The 22,631-nt window shown below is 36.8% G+C and overlaps 2 long non-coding RNA genes across 3 annotated transcripts in view; one reads left to right on the top strand and one right to left on the bottom strand.

The window, feature by feature from the left end:
- LOC127636003 (uncharacterized) overlaps positions 1-16,967 on the top strand; it is a 35,975-nt gene extending 19,008 nt beyond the window's left edge. For both annotated transcript variants that reach the window (XR_007969538.1, XR_007969539.1), the window contains exon 8: positions 16,366-16,967. This is a non-coding gene — a long non-coding RNA (uncharacterized LOC127636003). The remainder of the gene's footprint in view (positions 1-16,365) is intronic.
- Positions 1,111-21,349, bottom strand: LOC127636004 (uncharacterized). The gene is made up of 3 exons (XR_007969540.1): positions 21,085-21,349; positions 13,756-13,835; positions 1,111-1,471 (listed from the first exon to the last, which is right to left on the bottom strand). It is a non-coding gene; the product is annotated as an uncharacterized LOC127636004 (long non-coding RNA).
- Positions 21,350-22,631: the final 1,282 nt, after the last annotated feature.

The raw sequence follows: 22,631 nt of genomic DNA on the forward strand, positions 1-22,631 counted from the left end.
ATGATAGGTGTGGGTGAGAAACAGATCAATGGTGGTGATATGACAGAAGAATGCAAATATGAATGTGGTGAATTAACATTCTGTTCTTTTAGCAGATATATGCATTTAGATGTCATTTTTCTTTTCTTTTTAGATTTACTTTTCTTTCTCTTACACAATTGAGCAAAAACTTTTACTTGCTTGTTGACTTGTTGGCAGGGTGCTACTGCCTATATATATATATTTTTTTTTTTTAAAGTTGTTTTCGAAAATGAGATTATCCCCTCCCCCTATATTATATTTAACACCTGCAGGACATTCTGATGATGAAGGTGTGACTGTTTCAGTATACCTACATTGCCATATTTGTATATACCTTGTATATACTGTAGTGCATGGAAAGAGGAATACTTTTCTGGTCATTTCAGCTGCAGCTCGGATGTTCTGACAACTCCCTTTGTGTCCCACGGCAAAATAAAAACGAAATGATGAAACAATGATTTAATGATTACAGAATTTTAAAATGTAGCCTTAAGCAAAGTATTGAAATCCTCTGAAATTTGTTGAAAAATGCATCAGAGTGACTTTTTAAATACAGACCAAGAGCAGCATTTTGGGAGTGCAGGCAAAAAGACTAGCAATAGATAATAGCTAATCATGGTTCTTGGCTGTGCCGTAAACTGCACGGCTACTGGCCATTTAAAGTACAAAAGAAAGGACAAAGCATTCGACATGTCCCACACCAACTTCCTATTTAAAAATAAATATTTCAACACAGGAAATAAAATTGCACTCGCCAAACCGTTTCTTAGGGTTTCTTAGTAACCACTGCTTGAATTACTGACCTGGTTTCCCTAGGTTATGTAACATATCATGTGTACTGAAGTATAATGGATGAGAATGTCTTGCACACATTGCAATAAAGGCTATGCTCATATCCTCCATTCATGCAGACTGACATGCCCTTATGGCCTTTACACATCTGGACTATTGAAATCACTGTCACACACACACACACAAAGTGGCCAGAAAAAAAGAATCTTGAACATATTTTAATTATATATTAAAGTTTATTTAAAAAATATAGCATAGTGTATATATTTACATTGACATTTTTTACATGTACCCATTTAGCAGACAATTTATTCAAAAAGATTAGAATAATAAAAGCAGAAGCGATTATCCAAGGCAGAACACGTTAACACTACTTCTCATTTGAAAGTCGCTTTGGATAAAAGTTTCTGCTAAAATAGTTTCCAGACATATTTTAGACATATTATACAATGTATCATGCATATTTTATATTATGTTATATATTGTACCTTTTATATTAGATATTTTACCCCTTGAACTGGAACTATCAGGACATCGGTGCTCACATATAAGAGGAGTTGTGATCTCTGACCATTGTTTCACCATCGCTGAGACGAAAGGATCCAGATCAGACCGTTTAATCGATTCCTTTAGATCATCCTCCATTTGTCTGCCAACTCTAGAAAGGCAAATACAGAAACACACTTTAAATGTAAAGCACAAACATTTTCGGACTCAAGTAGATTTGATCAAGTTCTCAGCTGTGTTTCATTTAAGTGAAATGTCTACGAAGATAGAAATAGACACAAACGAGTCAGTTGTTGACATACAGCAACAGAGTAGAAATCTCTTGATTTCTTTTTGATCGAAGGCTTTAGTAATTTGGCAAATCTGAGCACATTTTGAGACATTGTTGAGATCTCTCGAGGAGACACGTGAGATTAGGAGGAGACTCACAAAATTCTCCATTTACTCTCCTTTCAAAATCACTCTAAGGCAAACAAGTGAGTTTAAAATGTAAAAAATGACACTTGGCCTCAAGTCTGTATGATGTTAAAGTTCACACAACACACACCGTGAGCTCGCCGTAATTAATGAACGCACTGTGATGAGCTTGAGATGAAGTTTTCAGGAGGAAACTGAATTCCTGATGTACTGCCATCCACTTCCATAAATGACAAATATGTTCCTGGCAGATCGGTAGAGATTCTCATTTTCTAGTACCATTCCTTGACATCTTTTTTCTACTTAATTTATTTTTCGTGGATGTCAGGTTGGCCTTCGGCTATGGTGAATTTTTTAGCCATTTGATGAGACATTGGAATGAGAGGCAGAAATATCAATTTATAAGTGAAATTAAACCCTCATTGCTCATGACAGGGGAAAGTGATCACTTGTTATTCTCACTAGCATAATAAAAGTAATAATGTAGGGGTGTGACTATAGGGTCAATCTGCAACAAAATAAAAATACTATTTGCATTTTCATTACAAAGACAGTCAGTTCTATTAAATTCATCTGGACTGTAACAGAAATGTGTTGGTTTGATGTAGGTAACATGGAGAATGAGTCAGTCTTGTTAACAGACCAAAGTTTCACACACCTAACCAGTACTAGTCTTTAATAGTGAGCAAGATGCCAACATCAATGTGTGTGTGATGCAGTTGAGCCACAAATATCTTAAAGGAATGTTCCGGGTTCAATACAAGTTAAGCTCAGCGACTCCATCTTTGGCATTATGTTGATTACCAGAAAAGATTATTTAGACTTCTCCCTCATTTATAAAAAAAAAAAACTTTGTGCTTACTGTAACACACTTACAATGGAAGTAAATGGGGCCAGTCCATAAACGTTCAAATTCACATGGCTTCAAAACTATAACCACGAGACATAAATATTATACATGTCAACATGATTTTAGTCTTATAAAATCACTCGCTAAGTTAACCGTTTAAAATTATATTCAAAATTACAACTTTGTTGCCATGACGACAACTCATGTCATGCTAACATGTATAATCTACATCTAGTGGGTGTACTTTTGAAACCGTACATATTTAAACATTTATGGACAGTTCTGGGATCTTTTGAGATGTACATCATTTGATATGTTCAATTCAGTTCAATTCAAAGATGTTTTGTTTTATTTTATTACATTTATGTTGAAAATCTAAATGGTTAATGTAATTCTAATGCAAATGTACAGTACTGTGCATACGTTTAGGCACTTGTGAAAAATGTTGCATAGGGAGGATGTCTTCAAAAATAATGAAATAAATAGTTTATATTTATCACTTAATGTCATACAAAGTCCAGTAAATATTAAAATCTAAATCAATATTCAATGTGACCACCTTTGCCTTTAAAACAGCCCCAATTCTCTTAGGTACACCTGGACACAGTTTTGCTTGGTTGTTGGATGATAGGATGATCCAAGCTTCTTGGAGAAAAAGTAATGTTTGGGAGTCTAACATTTATATTTTCTATTGACACACTAAAGATGAAGATATAAATAACCTTCTTAAGACAAATGCTTTTGTGAAACATCTTATGTAACTAACCCAGGTAAAGACTAACGTCATATCAAAGTTGTTTGCGCAAAACTTCAAAGCTTTAAACCAAAGATTTTCTACTGTAGCTAAATTATCAGAAACCAAATAGTATAATAATTGTGTAATGTAGATAGAAAATCTATCTTTTAAAGGTCATGTGCGTGACCTTTCATTTCTTTGAATGTTTTAAAACTTTTAATTTGCACAAATAATCAATCACAGTCCAAACGCATCAAATAACTGCAACCAGTGTTTTATTTCTCTGTTTTTGTTCTAGACCCTTTATTTGCATCTGTACACCTCTTCTACACAACCCTCTGTGGTTGTAAGGATAATTTAATGTATCAATTATTCTTATGCTAATTAAGGTACAGTTTCCCATGGCTAGTATCACAGATGGCGACAAAACCTCACACGCATCTTATCTGTCTGTCAAACTCTTGAACAAAGCCCCGTAAGAACTGAGCAACAATATTTGCATACTTTTGTCCACTTTAATCCAGCATATCACAAAACACTTGTGTAACACCACCCTCCTCCTACGACACACACACACACAAACCTTTCTTTTCTTTGTAGCTTATGTAATTTTCTGAGCCTGTTGTCAAAACTGTGGCAGACCTTGGCAGCTTAAGGAAGTGATGTCATAATTTATGTTTCTCCCTCTTCTCATGCCAAACACCAGTGGTGAGGTCATGACAACAGGAAGTGTTTCATTCCCGAGAATAATTTACATATAACATAGTAACCACTAAAATCATAGTAATATTATGTGATACTGTTCACGATCCAATTACATCCATATGGATAAATCAAGTCCCGACCTACATTAGTTCCTGCTGAATATTCCGTTTCACTTGAAAATGTCACATTACGAAGTTAAATGCAGTGCGAATACAGTGACAGTGAAAGGTGACTGAGACTGCCAGTCCCTAACATTCTGCATAACATCTCCTTAAATGGAAGAACAAAATCATATAGGTTTGGAATGACATAAAGGTGAGTAAATGATGACCGACGTCTCACATTAGTGAAATGCATCCCTACTACAAAGACAAGTTTTCAACCCAGTGTGCTTTCCGACAAAATAGCAGATAAATGGTTCGAGAAATTTTTCCGATTTTAAAACGAACAAAAGACCTCAATTTTCAGCACATATATACTCATTAAACAGATGTATAGAGGCCACGTCATGACTTAAGCAGAGATTTTCAGCCTGTCGTGTCTTACTATTATGTAAAATTAGGTGGGTGAGGGTACAGGAAGATGAAAGGGTTTCATGGAAAATTATCCTTGTGCCAAACTCGGCCGCTGTCTAATTACAGTAAAATGTTTTCTTCATGGGAGGGCTGCTGAGAGTGCTACATGAATTTCTCTTTTTCTTTCTCTCTCTTGCTCTCCTTCCCTTTGATTGCTCATTGCTCAGAATGGGATGCTGTGCTAATTGTGTGTGAAAGGTTGATGTTTAGATTTGTTCATATAGAATGATGAAACCATAATTCTCCAAATCAGAGGACCACACACACACACACACACGAGTCACTATTAAAAGGATAGTTCATGCAAAAATGTTAATCCCGTCATCATTTACTTACCCTCATGTTATAAATTTTTCTTTTCATCCATGGAACTCAAAATAAGTTTTTGCCAAGTTGCTATCTTCAATACATTAAAAGTATATTGCAACCACGGGCTGTCAAGCTCCAAAAAGGCACTATAAATAGCAGTCAATACAACTTTTGTGCAATATTCCAAGTCTTCTCAAGCTACACTGATCAGCCACAACATTAAAATCACCTGCTTAATATCCTGCCTAACCCTAACCCTAACTCGTGCTTCCAAAACAGCTCTGGCATGGACTCCACGAGACCTCTGAAGGTGTCCTGTGGTATCTGGCACTAAGACGATAGCAGCAGATCTTTTAAGTCCTGTAAGTTGCAAGGTGGGGCCTCCATGCATCGGACTTGTTTGTCCAGCACATCCCATTGATCTGGGGAATTTGGAGGCCTTGTCAATACCTTAAACTCTTGTACATGTTCCTCAAACCATTCCTGAACAAATTATGCAGTGTGGCAGGGTGCATTATCCTGCTGAAAGAGGCCATCGCCATCAGGGAATACCATTGCCATGAAGGGGTGTATGTGGTCTGCAATAATCTTTAGGTTGGCGGTACGTGTCAAAGTAACATCCACATGAATGCCAGGACCCAAGTTTCCCAGCAGATCATCGCCCAGAGCACAACACTACTTTCCCCGGCCTGCCTTCTTCCCATAGTGCATCCTGCTGCCATCTCTTCACCAGGTAAATGGCGCACACACTCCTGGCCATCCACATGATCTAAAAGAAAACGTGATTCATCAGACCAGGCCACCTTTTTCCATTGCTCCTTGGTCCAGTTCTGATGCTCACGTGCCCATTGTAGGTGCTATCGGTGGTGGACAGGGGTCAGCATGGGCACAAGCTGCGATGCACTGTGTGTTCTGACACCTTTCTATCATGGCCAGAACGTTTTTCAACAATTTGTGCTACAGTAGCTCTTCTGTGGGATCTGACCAGACAAGCTAGCCTTCGCTCCCCATGTGCATCAATGAGCCTTGGGCGCCCATGACCCTGTACCCAGTTCACTGGTTGTCCTTCCTTGGACCACTTTTGGTAGGTATTAATCAATGCATACCGGGAACACCCCACAAGACCTGCCGTTTTGGAGATGCTTTGACCCAGTCGTCTAGCCATCACAATTTGGCACTTGTCAAAGTCGCTCAGATCCTTATGCTTCCCCATTTTTCCTGCTTCCAACACAGGAAATTTAAGAACTGACTGTTCACTTGCTGCCTAATATATCCCACCCCTTGACAGGTACTATAACGACAGTTATTCACTTCACCTGTCAGTGGTTTTAATGTTGTGGCTGATCAGTGTATATGATAGTTTTGATGTGGGGAACAGATGGAAATTTAACTCACTGTTCACAAAAATCTTTGACAGGCTACATAGAAAATAGCTGCCTGGGGATCCTTTCCAAATGGCCGCTGAGTGAACTGACTTGCATTGAATTGTTAAAATTAAACTTCTCTTCAGCGTATTTGGATCATCATGTACTCGGAGAATTTATGATGGAATTTATGACGTCTCCTTCTGCATATCATGTAATTAAAGGCCAGTCCACACTGTAGCACGTTTTCCTCCGCCAAAACGTTGACTTTCCATTACTGTTTCCAAAACGCTTTCCATTACTGTGTACTTACAAACAAAGATTATTTTGGACATAGATTTAGGCCAATTCCACACTAATAAGCATTCATTTGACTCTCATCCACACTAGAATGGCATTGTCCTCCATCAAAAAATGCTCCCGGTTACCATATAATTAAAAAAAATGTAATTATAATAATTATAAAAATGATGACGTTAGGAAACTGAAACTAATTAGGAAACTAGTTTGGATGTGGCCTTACACCCTGTCTACACCTGGCACATCTGTTGAAGCAACGTGACGTAAAGGCTTGATGCTGTCTACACTGAATGCGTAGACACAAACGTTTTAAACCATTTATTTGTGTTGCTGACAGTAGTAGTGTAACGTTAGTAGGAGGAGGCAGATGAGGAGTGAGGATCTAAGTGCGGGTTTTATTTATAAAGGTGAAAACAAGACAGACAGGAACAAAGGAAACATCCACGATGGGAAAAATGAAACAAAAACATGAAAACATCGACATCCAACATCTACAAACAAGTAACGATCGACAAGGACTGGAGAACAAACAGGGTTTAAATACACAGGGAGAGTGATGATCAAATGACAAACAGGTGAGAACAATGAATGACTGCTGGCAGTGATGAGGGCAGGGAACTCTGGGAAATGTAGTTTATGACAGGTGACAGGTGAAACACAGGGCAGACAACGGGATCGTGACAAGTAGCACCAACGCATGCAGCGCAAAATGGAACGGGACACCCGTTTAATGTCGGGTGATGGATGCGGCACAATGGACGCTTCCAGTGTAGACAGCATCATTGATTATAATGGATTCTATTGCTTTCGAAGCAATGCGCCGCCCACATCCTGTGAAGGCATGGTGTATGAAAACGAACAGTTCCGAGTTCTAAATCTAATTGGATGAGCAGTGTTCAAAGCTATTGTACTGTAAAAATGCTGGCATAGATGCCTATTATACTGTAAAACAGTTGAGTTCTCTATTAATTAGTCAAATTGCTTGGCAACTCTACAGTCTTTAGTTAATGAACTATACTACTTGGAGGAAGAATGGTTTATGGTAATTTTTTTATTAGTGAAAAAGACCATAACAAGAAAACAACAAATGTAATTATTTACAGAACATTGGCGTATTTCATTGTATTAATATTGTCACCACCATTCTGTAAAATCAATAAGCCATGAGATGAGAGGCCATGCATTACAGTGATTTTACCACTTTTAAGGTGGATTTAGGGGGTCCACTTCATGTCCTCCTAAAGAACAACTTAGAGTGGCTCATTATTTAAAAAATATAGATACTTTGTGAAGACATTTGCCTAAGTTTGTGTCTGGACTTTTTGGGAACATATTGATATTGGCTACGGATGCATCGCTTTCTCTAATTGATTTTCGTGTCATCCTCCCCTTTTGAGAACTTCCGCCCTTTACCCCCCTTTGAACTAGAGCCTTTGCAAGAGATTTTGATGTGAAGATGTCATGACAAGCTTGGCCTTTCTCTCTTTCCTGCAGCTTGTGTGGCCCACGGCCAAAATGCTTTGTGGTGTGAGAACTGTGAGAGCCCTGTTCCTCTCTCCCCCTCCACCCAGATTTACCCCTCTGGTTCCCATCCGCTTTCGAAGCCCTTAACAGCCCGAACCAAGAGCATGTAACCCCCCACCACACCCTAATGAGAGACGGGGGGACAATGCTGGCATTCTTTGGTACTTCAGCCCAAGAACAATGGATGTTTACCCAAGCAGTTGTCCGACCCAAACTCTACCGTTGATTACTGTTGGGTCTCCTGATTAACTCTGCTCCTTGCCCCAGCACAATGAATCCTTTGACTGGGCCACCCTATGCCCCTTCCAATTTGTCCTCCCCTCCTTCACTGTCCTCTTCATTGCCACCCTTAACAGAACTCCAGCATGGGACCCAAGTGAGAGCAGCATCTCTCAAAGTGCTTAAATATCCATGCTTAATCGGCACTCAATACAGCATAGAGAAATGCTAAATATACAGGACTAGCATACCTGGTTGCCAGATTATCTGAATGTTTTCCACCAAAAATGGACAAATTAATGTATATGAAAATTGGATATTATGACAACCTTAACGGCATCTTTAGAAAACATTTTTAATGTATATACACAATGTGAATTGTTGTAGGCCCTTGCAGTACCCATGCATTGAGTTCTGTGTCTTTTTCATATTTATTTAATAGGTTTTCTAACATTTTCTCAACTTTGATATTAAGTTTGACTAAGTAATGTACATTGGCAAAATCTTTGTATTTGCTTGCAAATCACCATTGTTTAGAACATACTGGCGGATTTGGCAACACAGCTCCTCTGAACAAGATTTTCTGGTCAATTTTATGTCAGTCATTGTATTGACATTCTTATTTCTTCTTAAATGATTGTAAACCAGTCCAAATTTTGTCCATCCGCCCAATTTAATTTTATCCTGCACAATTCAATCAGGCTGATACCCTGCCAGTATAGATTCTAACTTAAGGATTGTAAGTACCATCCCAAAAACTGATTGTAGAACTAAAATATGGCCTTCAAGACCCGACACATGGTTTTATAACAGCTTTTGCACATACTGTCCGGCACAGTAATATGTGTAAAAGGTTTTATGCGACTCGTTAAAATGCTTGATCCCTGTTGTATTTGTTTAAAAGCTGAAAATGGCTTTTTCTGTCACATTTGCATTTGCGAGTTTGTATTTGCACATCACAATCCTTTTCAGTATGTTGCAGAGAATATACCAACACTATGAGAAATATGCATTGATATGCTCAATACTCATATTTTGCCAGCTAATATGAGGCAGATGTAACAGGAAGTACTGCATATATTTTCCCAGTTTAAAAAGGTTGATTACTTTGTAATATATTGCAGCTGTATCTTTACAAAGATAGTCTTGTGGGAAGCTAAATAAATTGCATTAGTATTTAAGAAAATCACATGCCTTATACATTGTATGAGTATACAGTCATAAAACTCAGACATGTAAGATAATCTGTGCACTAGACTATATCGACTGAATGCAATCAGACAAGGTATAAAGAGTCTACTATATGACTTATGCACCAGTTTAGTGCATCACAATACTCAATCAGTCTAAAATGTATGTCATTTAATAATATTGCAGGTTAGTGTTGCAATACAAGAGCACACAGTTTATGTTAACTTATATTCATACACAAAACATCTTTCACAAAACACATTTTAGATGTAAATCCTTGGGTAATATCAGTCTAATGTAATCCTGGTAATATAGCATGAACAGTTGAAGTCTGTAAAAACTAATTTTTTAACCACTCCACAGATTTCATATTAGCAAACTATATATTTTGGAAAGTCTTTGTGCATGACATGAGTAATTTTTCCAACAATTGTTTACAGACAGATTGTTTCACTTTTAATTGACTTAATCACAATTCCAGTGGGTCAGAAGTTTACATTCACTAAGTTAACTGTTGCTTAGCAGCTTAGAAAATTCCAGAAAATGATGTCAATCTTTTAGGCAATTAGACAATTAGGTTACCTAAACCCTGATAGGTTAGTTGGAGTCAATTGGAGGTGTACCTGTGGATGTATTTTAAGGCCTACCTTCCAACTCAGTACCTCTTTGCTTGACATCATGGGAAAATCAAAAGAAATCAGCCAAGACCTCAGAAGAAATGTGTGGACCTCCAAAAGTCTGGTTCATAATTGGGACCAATTTCCAAATGCCTGAAGGTACCACGTTCATCTGTACAAACAATAGTACGCATATATAAACACCATGGGACCACGCAGCCATCATTCTGCTCAGGAAGGAGACGTATTCTGTCTCCTAGAGATTAACGTAGTTTAGTGCTGGAGGAAACAGGTAGACATGTATCTATATCAACATAACCTGAAAGGCTGCTCAGCAAGGAATAAGCCACTGCTCCAAAACCACCATAAAAAAGCCAGACTACAGTTTGTAAGTGCACATGGGGACATAGGTCATCGTTATGTTTGGAGGAAAAAGGGTGAGGTTTGCAAGCCGAAGAACTCCATCCCAACCGTGAAGCATGGGGGTGGCAGCATCATGTTGTGGGGGAGCTTTGCTGCAGGAGGGACTGGTGCACTTCACAAAATAGATGGCAGGAAATTTATGTGGATATATTGAAGAAACATCTCAAGACATCAGTCAGGAAGTTAAAGCTTGGTTGCAAATGGGTCTTCCAAATGGACAATGACCCCAAGCATACCTCCAAAGTTATGGCAAAATGGCTTAAGGAAAACAAAGTCAAGTTATTGGAGTGGCCATCTCAAAGTCTTGACCTCAGTCCGATAGACAATTTGTGGCCATAACTGAAAAAGCTTGTTCGGAAAAGGTGCAAAACTACAAACATGACTCGGTTACACAGTTCTGTCTGGAGGAATGGGTCAATATTCCAGCAACTTATTGTGAGAAGCTTGTGGAAGGTTACCCACAAGCTTTGACCCAAGTTAAACAATTTAATGGCAATGCTACCAAGTCAAGTCAAGTGGCAAAATACTAACAAAGTGTATGTAAACTTCTGACCCACTGGGAATGTGATGAAAGATATAAAAGCTGAAATAAATAATTCTTTCTACTATTATTCTGACATTTCACATTCTTAAAATAAAGTAGTGATCCTAACTGACCTAAGACAGGGAATGTTTTCTATGATTAAATGTCAGGAATTGTGAAAAACTGAGTTTAAATGTATTTGGCCAAGGTGTATATAAACTCCTGACTTCAACTGTAAATGTAGGCCCATATGAGGACCAGTTTAACATAGTGGCACTGATAATCCCTCCCCAACATCTCTGTGCTTACTGTATGCAACAAATCTTTACACAAAATAAAGATAAAAAAGCAATTACTTTTTGCATCTTGAAAAACAGACATGTTGGATGAAAACCCTTTTAAAAACAATACCAATGCTTCCTTTACAAAGCGATAAAAATAAAACAATTGCTTTCAAACACCTTTTTGGCTTCATAAGTTCATTATAAGTATTTGAAAAATATCCAGGTATCTCTATTAACATGTGGTCATAAAAGCTGTATTTGCATAATAATTGTATTAGTACATGTGACCTGTATCAAAATAATGTAATTTATTTGAGAAATTGACACAAAAATCAATGTAACTCTTTAAAATTAGTTTGACAATATACCCATTTATAACTTGAAGTGTTTTTGTGGATACGTTGTGACTGCATAACCTGTAGTATTGGAGCAGGGTGCACATGCACACACTGCATGCCTTTAGCATCCATGTCTACAGTCAGTCCGCCCATCTGCTCAGCAGAGCTGCTCTGAATGCAGGGTGCAATATTCAGATGAGTCCCGTGCAGATTAATAAATCATTAAGAGTGTGCTGGCTGTAACGGCCCCTTTCACACGCTTGCCGGACAGTATATGTCTGCTGCAAGCTTGGCATTAGACATGCAAAAATGTTAATATGGACACGCATTATAAGAGGCTTGTGAGGCGTCTGTCTGCACGCTGGCCCTGTCAGCATCTCGCCATATTGTGTCTGCGAAAGAAGCCCCTCTTGTCTGGGCTTGAAGACCCACTTTGTGTCTGCATGCAGCATAATGCGCCAAAAGAAGGATAGACGTGCCGATAAACATGTAGAATATGTAACCTGAGTAGCAATGCATGAATAAATGTATGTGTGTACATATATATATATATATATATATATATATATATATATATATATATATATACACACACTATATAAACTGTGTGTGTGTATATGTATATATATGAATGTATATATACATTATTATATATTATAAACTACTACTCAATATATATTGTAAAATATTGTTCTTCATTCTTTTATTCCATATTTTCCTATTTTCCTGTTAAATCAACATTAAATTATAAGGGTACAGGAAGAGACACCTGTTTTCCCTTTTGGTCTTTTTCTGGTCCATTCACAGCATTTAGTCTCCTGCTTAAGCCAGCACTTTAAATACAGTGGGGGGGATTGCATCACAAAGGAAAGTACCAAGTCCTTACCCCTATTTTGGTTTTGCAATTTGCATAAATTTGCATGATTTTATATGCACAAACCTTTTGTTATTTGGGTGGGAACCATGGGGAAAAACTTGGAGCTAGTGCAAATGCATACCACACACACACACACACAATCATTTACAGCTACTGTAGACAACAGGAAGATTTTGATGAAAACTGAATGCTAATATTTGCACAGCAGTGCATGTTTATCAATAATCAGCAAATTAGCTGTTGTAAAAATGTTAATGTGTTTATTGTAACCGCTGTTGTTTTTGTTGTCATTTTAATTTTTATTCTGTTTTTTTGGCAATTTCCATGTGCGTACACACACACACACACACACACACACACACACTTCTTTTTGTATCATAATGTGGACTTTCCATTGACTTCTATTGTTTTTAAACTGAGCATAAATTTTTTCTATCCCCTATTCCTACTCTTAACCTCACAGAAACCTTTCTGCACTTGTAGATTATAATTAAGACATTATGTAAAAACAAATAAAATGTTATTCCGATCTATCTTTTCATAAACAATTAATCTGAATAGCACTTGTAAAAGCAATATAATCAGATCAATATATCATGGCTGTGTGCTAATGTGAAGAACATCAGTGAGTGTCCGACGATATAGCAGTCCAATTCTACCGACTTGATTTTATGAAATAGGTCAGGGGTTTAATGTTGCCTTTGGCCTGGTTTTCTAAATCACACACACACACACACACACGCACGATATGCTTGCTGGGACTTATGGCTCAAGAAACATGTCCTTGGACAACACAAATTCTTGTTATGCTACATGGTTATGATTCTATTAACTAGCATAAGATGTTAGCGCTGGGCCTGGTATCTTAACACGTCATTACATTTAACTCAGCAACATACAGTAATAATTATGTGGGAATTAGCTTTACAATGTTGTGTCACCCACTTCTCTACCCTACATGACTACAAACATACTCTTTACTCCAAGATTCTTTTGTTTTGTTTATTTCTTCCAATTTGATAGCCTCATTGCTTAGCATCAATATCTCTCCTCTCGTTATAGTTGCCTTGGTCATTTGCATAAATATAATGAAATGTTGAGCCAATGCATACATGTGCATGGCGATGAGTGGTTCTCGGTGGATGTTCACATGTCTTTCTCTGCCCTCTGGCTCTCCACTCACCTCATGTTGCATCAGCCTCATGAGCCCGTGCTGCGTTCACTGTACTTCCTCCTTCGGGCAAGTCACTGCTCCAGCTGCCTCTAACACACATAGAAAAACAGAGATTTCACATTACACACAAAATAAGTGCAGCTATACCACAAAGGCAGTTTATTGGGTCCACTCTTTTGTGTTATGCAGTATAATGTTTAGTTCAATTTCCTATGTTTAAGGCTATTGCAAGCTTCACATTGACTAAAATACCCCATATCATCTTTTTATGTTATTTTATTTACAGTACATTTACAGTCTAGCACACTTTGCATTGCCTTTACCAAGCACACTCAAATACTGTACAACCATCATGAAAAGTTTTTCTAATTTAGGGCTGTTTGGAGTTACATGACATGGCAGCACATTGTGTGAAACAGTTTATTTAATTTACAGTAAACCCACATTAATGCCTCCTTAGTTTAAAGTAATCAGAGTCATGGTTTCCAAGTACTAAGCACATACATATGGGTAGTTGACATAAAATACTTGCATTTTGTAAGTTGATGTGTTGAGCAGTGTTGCATGCTATAATCCATCTAAAATTATTTTAAGCCGCATTTTGCTTTTTTGACATGTTCCTTTAAAAACAAATGTTTTGCTACACAGGACCATTTAAAATTAACTGTTGATGGCAAAAAAGATTATAGAAAAATTTTGAAAAACTTAAAACAAATTGTGACCAGTTACTATGGTTTTCTTTATACATTTTAATACATTTTATCCTAAAATCCTGATTTAAATAGGTCAATGGGCACATTAAGTGTCAATTATTTGTTTCACTTTACCTTCTTGAATCATTAGTAAAGCTACTGTTATAACGTTTAATGTACAGGATGTATTGCAGTCTAAAAATAAGAAATAGCGGCCGCTAGGATAATGTGTTCTAATAAATGTTATGCTAAATTGAATGCATAAATGTAGAAAACATTTCACCAAGATATGTTCCACTAGAACTAGAGTATCAGTGGCACCTATTATGGCATGAATATCTTAAATGGGAATAAATAATTAACCGTGTTTCTCATATCTGCCATCTACCTGTAATTCTGCTGTTCATATTGTATGCATTCCACCAACGTTCCTATGCTAAAGTAATCAAAATTCTTCTCATCGGTATTACTGTACTATGAAACGTTGGGCATGTTTAAAAAATGTGCACAGTGAAACCTTCATTACACTGAGTATAAAGACTAAAGATAAGCTGTGCTGATATTTTAAGCTCTCAAATCAAATACATATCATTTGAATTGAAAACGTAGCTTGTGATATCATGAAACAGAGCGAGTAGTCAAAAGTCATGAACTGATTAATTTAGTATTTGCTGTAAGCATCACTATAATAATGCATTCATTTTTATGTTTTGAGTGGTTTATTCATGTAACGTCGAGTCAAAACACAAGATCCCGATTGTTCATCAAACCTGAGTCTCCTGAGAATCTCCAGGCTGTGTGATTAGCACCAATCTTATACTGAAGCTCATGGTGCTAAACCAATGAAAATGGTGCTAATTAGAAAATTGGTATTCATGGTAACGGGCAGCCATTGTGACATATGCAAAGCGTGTGAGGTGTGTGTACCAGCAGACATTTTGGGATTGCCCCCTCTAGTCTGCACTGCCAAAGCCATAAGATGGTGGCAAATAGGAAGCATTGCTTCTACGGTGGACAATGACGTTGTTGGAGATGCCCATGTACCAATGAAAGTGAATTGAAAGGGTCGAATGTAATGTAATTTACCATAATACCATGCCTACACCTATGCTTTTTTTAACTTTTTTTTACCTTTTGTTATTTGTTTACCTATTACATCATCTCTTCCTGTCAATCAGCATGCATGTAAATCAGGGCTTTTAATGTTTTTCCAAAGACACGCTTTCCTTTCCTTTAATTTCATGATTGACTTTCATATTTTGAACAATAAAGAAATATGCCTTTATGCATAGATTTGTCATTTTTTTAATTATAGACCATTTGATCTATGCATCAGGGATTAAGAAGTCAAAGATTTACTTCAAGCAACAATGCGGTTGTTGATTTTGCCTTGCTTTCAGTGATATCACTCTTTGGCTACAAAAGCCACTCCTCGTGCCCCTCCAGCAAAATCCCAAAGTCTCTCAGCAAATTAACAATGTTTATGAAGTACAAAGTCATTTGCAAATTGCAGTCGCAGTCATTAGCCGCGGTCAAAGATATTTGGTCCCATATAAGGAAAGATAAGCAAGATTTCTTGTAAACCTGAGAAGGAAATACAAATATCAGATATTAATATTGGATATTTTGGGGGAAATTGTTAGAAGTCCTACTTTATTTCTAGCCCAGTAGTTTATAGAGTATATAAATAAATCTTATTCTAGTCTGATCATGTCTTTGCTTCACTGAGAAATACAATTGATCTTTATTAATAACTGTGCAGTTACTGTGAATATCAATGTTAATGATATTATTATGTTTTTATCTTGATGCCACAAGGCAACATAAATTGCTCTGAGAAGAACTAAAGGTCCATATCAGCATAATGAACACTGCTCAGTGACTAAAGCTCAGTAATGCAAGGTAATTCTCATTACACTTATTGCAGCTTTGGACCCACTGGCACCTTTAGCCCATACTGTATGAAGACAGCTCGCCTCATCTCCATGGAAACTCCAATCAGCACAAGAGCTCATCACACATGACAGATTTGTTAAAAGTGGGTGGACACATCTCATAACTGTGGAAATTTGTGTGATTTTTCTCTTTCATATCATTAAATGATTTACAGTATCTTTATTTAGCTCAGGTGCTGGAATGGTAGGTGGCAGACAAAGTGGCATAATTTCAGTGATTATTTTTGCATGAACATGCATCAAACTCATTCATTATTGCCTGTAGTGGGTCCGTGAGAAATCTGGTGAGTAGCAAGCAGAGTACGGTAATTAATGAGATTTCCATTTCAGAGGTCATTTTATTTTCATTTTAATATTATTTAACACAGGTTATTTCATGTTCTCCCCATCCATTTGGTAAAAAATACAAATCCATAGTAATCATAGTTTTCACCCAAATACTATATATACTACCTAGTATAATACTATAATATATAATACTATAGTAGTTATTGTTTCTGCCTTATAATCATAATACATTGAAATGGGATCTCCTTCAAAATTGTATGATTTTAGAATCTTTGTCATTTCATTTTATTTCCTTATTTAATACAAAGTTTTAAAACTCAGTTTTATTTTCGTACATGTAACTATGGTTACCAGCTATGGTTATACATTTTTGTCATATTTTAACGCATTGTCTGTGAAATCATATTAAACAATATTTGCTTGAGTTTTTTTGTTAACTATTACTTTAAAAGAAAATACACTTTTCTAGCATTAAAGTGTCTGATTATACTTATATAGGTCTATATTGTTCATGTTTTTTTTTAATCCAAGCCCTCTCTGCTCGACCCCACCTTGTCCTTGGTGACCTGTTTGACCTCTCACGCCCTCTGTCCCATGAGGAATCAAAGTTCAGGGTTGAGCACGTGCTTCATGGTCAAATTGAAGTACATACTGACCATCAAAACGGATTCCATATACATTATTATAAAACGTAGGCCTATAGTCCTATTCTAGATTCTGATTGGTCAACACAACATTTCAGTTGTGCTAAAATAAACAACATGATCTCAGATCGTGAAACACCTGTTCAACTGTCTACCAATCACTGCACAGCAGCCATAAAGACCAACTACTGTATAGCGCCATATTGAATTTCTGACCGTGATGAAAACAATGTCGTGATGGATAGATTTAAAGACATGTTTGAATTTTGGCGGGAGTGGAAACGAGGCTTTAAGAGCGATCGACTTACAAATCTCTTGAATACGATGTGTAAAAAAAAAAATCTGTCTACTGAAATATTTTTTTGGAAAGATGTTTTTTCAATGTTTCGTCAGCTTTGAACTATCATCGCCGAATTACACAACAGTACAAACCAATGAAGAGACTTTGATTCCTCACAGCCGTTTCCCCTCCCGCCAAAAATCAAATATGGCGCTACTCTGAAGGAACTAAACTTTAGTTTAGATGTCAGGGACTGAATTTGCTTAATGTTGTACTGAAAACGTGTGCCCTTAATATTTTAAGGTTTATAATATTTATATTTATGAGGTTTATAAATTAAAACCAACCTTAGGTACAATAACATAAAAAGTAGGCCTATTGGTGAGAGAAAGAGAGGGATAAAGCAAACATTTATGATGTTGCTTTATATATTTATTCAGAACTAATTCTGAATTCATATTATTTAATTGTCTATATGTAAATTTGAATAGCCACATAGTTTCTGCCAAAATACAGTTTCCTACTAGGCTATTAGGCCTCTTTTTTTTACTTCAATTACTGAAAGATTCTAAAAGCTTCTTACGCCGTTTGGAGAAAAAAAAAATCTAATTTGAATTTAGTATGGTTTAATAAAAATCGCAATAACTGTAGCCATTACTGTAGCTGTAATACAAAGTAGTACATTAAGTAGGCCAGTTTTGGTAGAAACCGATAAAATTTTGTAAGGTAGGCTATAGGCCTGTCCTAATGTGTAGCCAGCTGTTTAATTTAGTGTAAGTGTGTGAGTGGGAAAGAAAAAGAGACTCTAAATTAGATGTCAGTACTTGGGGCCTCTCTGCCGTCATAGTCGTCGATTGTTTACGAGTCGCCCGTTAATTCGTTCCTTGATTCCTAACTACAGCATCCCGTTACACATTCCCGTCACACACACGCTCTCCAGCATCACCCATTCACGCTGTTCCACCCTCCACAGAGATGCAGATGAGCAGGGTGCACTTGGACCCCCCCGCAAGAGGCTGTCTGTCATATTCTGCCCCAGACAAGACATTGCCCACTTGCCCTCGAGCGTGGGAATGGGGGTCCACAGGCGTTCACATCATATCCCCCACGAGCGCTCGACCGCATCAATTAAGGATGAGTTTGTGTGCCAATCCATTCCCATTCCTTCCACCGTCCTATTATGTCCCAATTATTGCATTTGAAGAGCTTGAGTGAGTCCACTGAACAGAGTCAACGATACTTCACGCGCGCATGTGGGTTCACAACAAACTTAAGCCTTTGTCTTGATAACACATTCTTATGATATGCATCCTTTTATTCAAAAGCTTTACAGTATTCTTGGGCATGCATGATAAACAAATCACCCTGAAGCTTGTGCATATGCAATTGAACATTTATAGCCAATATATACATTCATTCACAAGTATAGCCTGCAGTGGCCTATAGTTTTAATGATTCACGTAGCTGATGCTGACAGAAGCGGTTCTTACTTTCGGTTATCTAGCTTTATGACGACCAGCACACTCATACAGCTAGATAACCAAAGATAACAACGCGCCTCCAATATGATGTCACAACACAACAAGTGCAAAGCCCAAAATCTGTTCAAATTACTCGAAGTCACCAGATACGAGTAATTCGTATTTATGTAAAAAAAAATAAATGAACTTCCTCGCGACGATCTGTCCTTCATCACTTCATGCAAAAATGAGATCGATCCGATGCAACTTTGCTCCCGTGCGTAATTTTAGAAGTTCCTAATTGAAGCACCGCCTCAAATGATGAAGGTAAATCTTAAAATACACGACATCCATCCATCCATCCATAGCAGTGAAGATGGTTTTATTCCAGTCTGTGATTGGCTTGGCTGGATTTACAGTGCGGTACGCATGAAATCCTGCGTATCCAGGCAAGAGAATAAACGGGGACGCAGCAAAAAACGCAAGGAATAAAGAAAGCGTTGGGAACAATGCAACAGCTGTATAGTAGCTAAACACAGACTTGCTTGGTTTTTGTAGCTTAAGATATCGCTCTTCTTTCATATGTGCGCAGGTTTGATCCAAATGCTTTTTGGTCCTTTTCCTCAGCACTGTGTGCAATTGAACATCCTTATGACGTCCTTCTGGCACACTGCTCGTGACGTACTCACGGATGACAGAATTGACGCACTCAATGGGGTTAAAGTCTGTCCCCAAAATGCGCACAAACCTCATGAGGTCTCGAGGTCGCGCGGAATTTAAATGCTCATGATTGGAGACCTCTTCAGCAATGTGGCGTTATAGACATGGTTTTATCCCATTTAGTAAAACGAGCCTGTTTGTTTTAAGAGTGGAATTCTTATAGTTGCTTTACAAATGTTTCAAAAAAAGTTTCGAGGTATCTTTGCACAGGAATGCATTATGAAATATAAATAATCACAATGAGTAGATTTAGCATCCAGCAGGGTGCTTTTATGATCTCAGATTTTAGAATACTGTATGATCTATTGCTGTGTAAACAGGCCTGCCTTAACTGCAAGACTAATATTACCTAATTAGATTCGTTTGCAGCAGCTACACACTTACATTTTCTCAATTCTCTAGCCTCCCTCAAAATGTAAATATTATAAACACAACAGAACAAAAAGCATTCTGACTGGAGACTAATTATACATAATACCTGCCCATAACCATTTCACCATGACAATTAAAGCAAATCTTTAAAAGATATTTATCTTATTATTTCTAATCCCAATTTCCCCCTTGTTATTTTCATACATACACACAAATAGAGGCTGCCTAGCCTAAATGGTTTCCATTTGTCAGGTATTAGACAATACAAATACCTGTATTTGTATTTTCTAATAGAATATCTGACAAATGGAAACCATATATATATATATATATATATATATATATATATATATATATATATATATATATATATATATATATATATATATAAACAAACTATTTATTTGTGGGAACTTTTGTGGTTGCTCTTAATTTAACCACCCTGAAGCAATCAACCACTTACGGTGTTCAGACAATTAACACTTATTTATCATGTACTGTCTATGCAAGCCAACGACTTAGAGGCCAGTAACGCATGTGCCTTCATTAAAAAATATTTTTCGATTCCAGCATTAGTCTATACCACAAGGAGATTATTGTTAAGTGCAGGTGTGCTATTTTTTGATAACGAGATTAAAAAGATGCATGTGTCTAGCCTATCAATAACCTGCATTAACAAATAACAAAGACCAACTATTCCATTGTTTGGAAATTATAACATTTTTGCGTTTCTGATTTAATAACAATTTTGCATTTTTCTATGGTAAGGTCATCCGTTGAAATTGGCTAACTGTGGCCAGACATATTAATATTGTTGTTTTTTCCTTAATTGAAAATGTTTAAATATAACAATATTAGTACAAACACACTTAAACTACAGCTTTCATGGAGCATGCTATTACAGAATTACAAACATAAAGTACTTACATGTTATTTTGACTCACCATGGCATTATGAGATTTTGGAGGTCGCCATGCAGTCATCTGTATGTGAAATGGATAGACGAGCATCCTCGATTAAAAATAAAATCCACGAAATCCTTCTTTTTTTTTTTTTTCTTTTTTTTTTTTTCTCATCATCTTCTTTTTTTCTTTTTTGGCTAAAGATGCACTTGGCATCATGATTTGAAACTATTTTATTCCATCCACTGGATGATGAGGTGAATAGAAAGAGAGGAACTTCATCACATAGCTGCCTGTGCACGAGAGCAAATGGAAAGTGCAGCGCGAGCCCTTCAAGTTTGGGCGGGTTTTTTTGGTGGTGGGGGGTGGGTCATGGGCAAATTCATGATCCACCCTTTCTACCTCTGTATTAGACGTGCAATGAAATTAATATTGCATGCAGTTGGCCAAACTTGCTCAAACTCCCCTTTAGGACTGAGATTTTGCTCAAATGAGCTGTCCATGGTACCAAATGCTTTTATGACGTTTCCAGGTTTTACAAAGTGAGTTACCTGTATCCTAATGAGGGAAAGGGATGTGAGGATGACATTTCTTGTGTTTAAAATGCAGTTCGTTTGCCATCATTTCTTTATGACCACCCCACGCCAAAACCCACTAGCATTCTCTTTGACCCGCTTTTATTTTCCATAAGATGACATAGGAAATAATACCTTTCCCATGCTTGAGTTTTATATATATATATTATTATATATATATATTTTTAAATAGGCCTAGTTTTAATTTCCATTATTATTTTCATTCTCATTCTCATTTGATGGAGGGCTGGAGGGGGGTCACGTTCTATGACGTAGTCTTGTTTGTTACGTGCAGCCATATATAGACCCACCAAGGAAATTAGTGCTGCTCAATATGCAAATCAAGCCATAATGACTACACTATAAAAGACGAAACAAAATTGGTAATTTTTCTGTGTGTGGGTGGGGTGGGATTCATTTACGAGTTTTATTTCTTAAGCAAACCAAATATTGTGGATTTTAATGTCGTTGGAGGAAGGAAGGAAGAAATCATTGCGGAGAAATTAACGCCTATAATGAGCTGTTTGATTTGGCTTTGTGTTTGTCACCAGGCAGAATAGCAAGTAGATTTGCTTTACAGCATATCTTCTGTATTTTTTTTTAATTATTTTTTTTTAAAGCACCTCAAAGCTTTTTTTTTTTTACTTCTGCAGGTGAGTATTTTGATGAAAGTTAATAAGATAATATAAATTGCAGTTTTAAACCAGATGTCGACATATATAATTTGTTATCTAGAGCTATTTATTACAATACTAAACTGTCTTAAGAAATGTCATGATGTAGCCTATCTAATTTTGCACGTGCAAATCAAACTGTAAGCATCACAGAATAGTCGAATTTTATAAAATCGGATATTATGTCTTTGTGCATATTATATGATGACATAGGTAAAAGCAATTGCATTCTTTTGCAACTATATATATATATATATATATATATATATATATATATATATATATATATATATATATATATATATATATATATATACATATAT

This window comes from Xyrauchen texanus, chromosome 43 (genome assembly GCF_025860055.1).
Source record: "Xyrauchen texanus isolate HMW12.3.18 chromosome 43, RBS_HiC_50CHRs, whole genome shotgun sequence".
Lineage (NCBI taxonomy): Eukaryota > Metazoa > Chordata > Actinopteri > Cypriniformes > Catostomidae > Xyrauchen > Xyrauchen texanus.